This window comes from Pongo pygmaeus, chromosome 3, assembly GCF_028885625.2.
Source record: "Pongo pygmaeus isolate AG05252 chromosome 3, NHGRI_mPonPyg2-v2.0_pri, whole genome shotgun sequence".
NCBI classification, from domain to species: domain Eukaryota; kingdom Metazoa; phylum Chordata; class Mammalia; order Primates; family Hominidae; genus Pongo; species Pongo pygmaeus.
The window spans coordinates 32,273,673-32,277,094 of NC_072376.2; the positions used below are offsets into that span (position 1 = coordinate 32,273,673).

Here is a 3,422-nt window from a genome sequence, read left to right on the forward strand (position 1 = left end):
AATGGATATAATGATATTTTAACCAACTGATCAAAGTTGACATCATCAATAAGCTGCAATTGGACATTTTAAGCCTCCATTTTGATGCCTTGAGAAGGACATAGTGTCACTTAAGTAGTGTGCCAACCAAAAATGTATAACCTGAATCTAATCATAAGGAAATATCAGACAAATCTAAACTGAGAGACAGTCTATAAAGTAACTGGTTTGTATTCTTCAAGAAATGTCAATGTCAGGAAAGAAAGGCTGAGAAGCTGTACGAGATTAAAGAAGAGTAGAAAGATATGTAAACTTTATTCATTATGGGATTTGGGCCTGGATCCAATACTGAAAAATGATTCCTATACAGAAAATTATTGGCATCATTGAATAAATTGGAATAAGGACTGAAAATTAGAATAAAGTATTATATTACTGTGAAATTTTTTGTATGTATATATATATTTTTTTTCAAAATGGACTCTGGCTCTGTCGCCCAGCCTAGGGTGCAGTGGCATGATCTCTGCTCACTGCAACCTCTGCCTCCTGGGTTCAAGTGATTCTTCTGCCTCAGCCTCTGTAGTAGCTAGGATTACAGGCATGTGCCACCACGCCCGGCTAATTTTTATATATGTATGTATATATATATATATATACATACATATATATATATATATATACATTTTAACTCTTGAAATACAGAATTTTATTTAGAAACTGTTTAAAGTCGGAAAAAAACCCTGTCAAGAAAGACCAGGTGGAAAATGTGTTCCCAAAAAATGTAATTTTAGGGCAACAAAAGTCTAAAAGGCCACAAAAGAGAAATAGCACCACTGTCATTGGAACAATGGCTAGTTACTTGCATTTTCTGGCATTGTTAATCACTGATTCTGGGTTTTCCTCTGAATTCCACACAGAGCATGCACTACACAACAATGTTATCAGAAAATGCTTGCTTTCTACCCACTTTTTAGGACAAGCTACCACCAGAAGCAAATCAATACAAATACATCAGGGGCTGAACAATCTCAGCAGTGGGTGAGACACATTTTTCAGAACCCTGCCAAACAAAGGACCTGAAAAGACTGCGGGCAAAGCAAATGAGGTAAAGTTAAAGAATGAAATATTTTAAATATTAATAATTAATTCAGACACGGTACTGTATTTTCTGCAAAAGAAAATTAACGTTTAGTAACACACTAATGAGTTTTATCTCCAAAGAGATTAGTGCACTGGCAAAGTATGCAGATTACAGCGGAGAGCTGTGGACAGCAGATACCGAAAACACCCCAGTCTTGCAGATCCCAAGGTAACAATGGCCTTCATTGACGACTCCCTTTGCCAGAGGTCCAGAAAGAACTTGCAGCATGATCACCTGCCTACTACACTTCCGACTCTAAGCAGCAAACTTCAAGGAGCCAAAGAGGCATCCCCAGTGGGCAAGGGGAGCAGAGAAGAGAAACATGGTAAATGTAAACCTAAAAGACGGTAAAATGGGACACAATCCCCATTAAAATCCCAGAGATGTGGGCAAGTCCCCAAAAGTAGTTGTTAGGTTAAAAAAACTGAGCACACCTCACTTCCCCAAAAACATAATACATAGAAATTTCGAGGATAACTGGAAAAATACAGAAATGCTCAATGAAAACCAAGCTCTTCACCTCAAACATCTCAGGGCTGGAACACATCCTCTATTATCTAGTCAACAATGCCTCTTGCTTTTTAGCAGGTATGCAATTAGTCAATGACACCAAATGGCTTTACAGAGCAAAGCCTAAATTTGGTCTAAATGTTCCTTTTAGACCAAAGCCTAGGCCTATGAGGGTTCAAGCAGCCCTCTAAGACTTGTGACAGCAAGTTCCAAAGGTTCCAAAGTCTGGTCCTTCCTTCCCAGACACAACGTCAAACGCAAAATCCCCTGTCATGTTACATTTTATATTTTGAAATATGGAAGCATATTTTAAATACCCTTAAGGCATTTATTTATTACAACATTCTCTGATTTCACATTAGCTTAAAATTCAATTCAGTCTTCCCATTTCTCCACTGAGGTCGCCGCCTCAGCATATTACACAACACCTTCTCCAGCACTCAGTGTGACCCGCATCCGCACGGTGAGCCCCAAGGTCAGCCTCTTTGTTTCCCAGGTGAACCAACTAGATGTTAATACTGCTCTGCTACACCGTAAACGCTCCTAATTCAAACTTATTTGAAAAGGAGTGAAACATCTGCAAAGTGCACTTTAAGAAGAGGTACTTTTTGCTTATGAAAAAAAACCAGTGAGTCCTCTAAGGATAATAAAAGGGAGCATTTTACAGTTAAGCACATGATTTGGAGTGAAGAATTTGGATGTTGTTCTGCTGGTCCAGGCTGTTAATACTCTTCTTGTTCCTCCTGTGTGCCCCCTTCATCAGGTATCACAAAGCCTTCATCTGTGGCATACAGAATGTCTACAGTCCTCTGCAATACAGGGTTGTTTTCCCCTTCATTCTGCTGGCAAATCAATTCAACGTTCCGTAGCTTTCCGAAGTAGAAATCCTTCTTTCTCCAAGTCTTCAACAGTAAATTTCAATACGTTGACCTGCTGCATCAACTCAGCTGCCTTGTCGTCCCCATTGCCCACACCAGGGTCCTTTCATACCACGCCAGGGCCAGCCTTAGGAGCCACAGCAGTTCTCTGTGTTGAGATGGGCCTCTGGGGAGTTGCATTGCTAGAACTTAGGTTTATTCAGAGCTGGAGCAACGTGGGAGCCAGCCACTGCAGCTTCTTGACCTTGTCTGGCAGCCACAGGGTCATAGATTTTTCCATCATAGTTTGCATCAAAAAACTTCTTGAACCACTGAACAAATTCAAAATTGTCCTGAAACTTTCCTTCTACTGATTTGTCAACAGGAATTATTTTGTCAACACCCAGCTTCTTAAAACCTGCTTGTAGTATTTGAAGTTCTGGATGTACTCATGTTCTAGCTTAACTTGGAATTTTACTTTCTTCAAGTCAATGGAGCCAGGGAACAGCATGTCCATAAACTGACAATATCCAGTTTATGGATATTGAGAACAACTGTTTGATCTTTGTCAGATTCAACTGCAGAGACTCATTGATCCAGGCCAGCACGTCATGATGACTTAGGTTATCACTGGTCACTGACATTAAGTATACGTTCACTGCCATCTTCGGCTGTCGCGTCCACTGCCCTCACCCGGCTCCAGCTTCTTCATCTCATTCAAACCGGCAGACCCTACCCTTTTTGTATTTTTAGTAGAGATGGGTTTTCACCATGTTGGTCAGGCTGATCTTGAACTGTTGACCTCATGACCCGCCTACTTAGGCCTCCCAAAGTGCTGGGATTACAGGCGTGAGCCACCCTGCCTGCCCTTTGTAATTTTATTGTAGCTATTTTTTAAAATCTTCTTACTCTTAGCTAATGACAATTAAATATTT

General features: G+C 40.3%; 1 pseudogene; it reads right to left on the bottom strand.

The window, feature by feature from the left end:
• Window positions 1–2,066: 2,066 nt before the first annotated feature.
• On the bottom strand, window positions 2,067–3,152 carry LOC129035072 (microtubule-associated protein RP/EB family member 1-like; annotated as a pseudogene).
• Window positions 3,153–3,422: the final 270 nt, after the last annotated feature.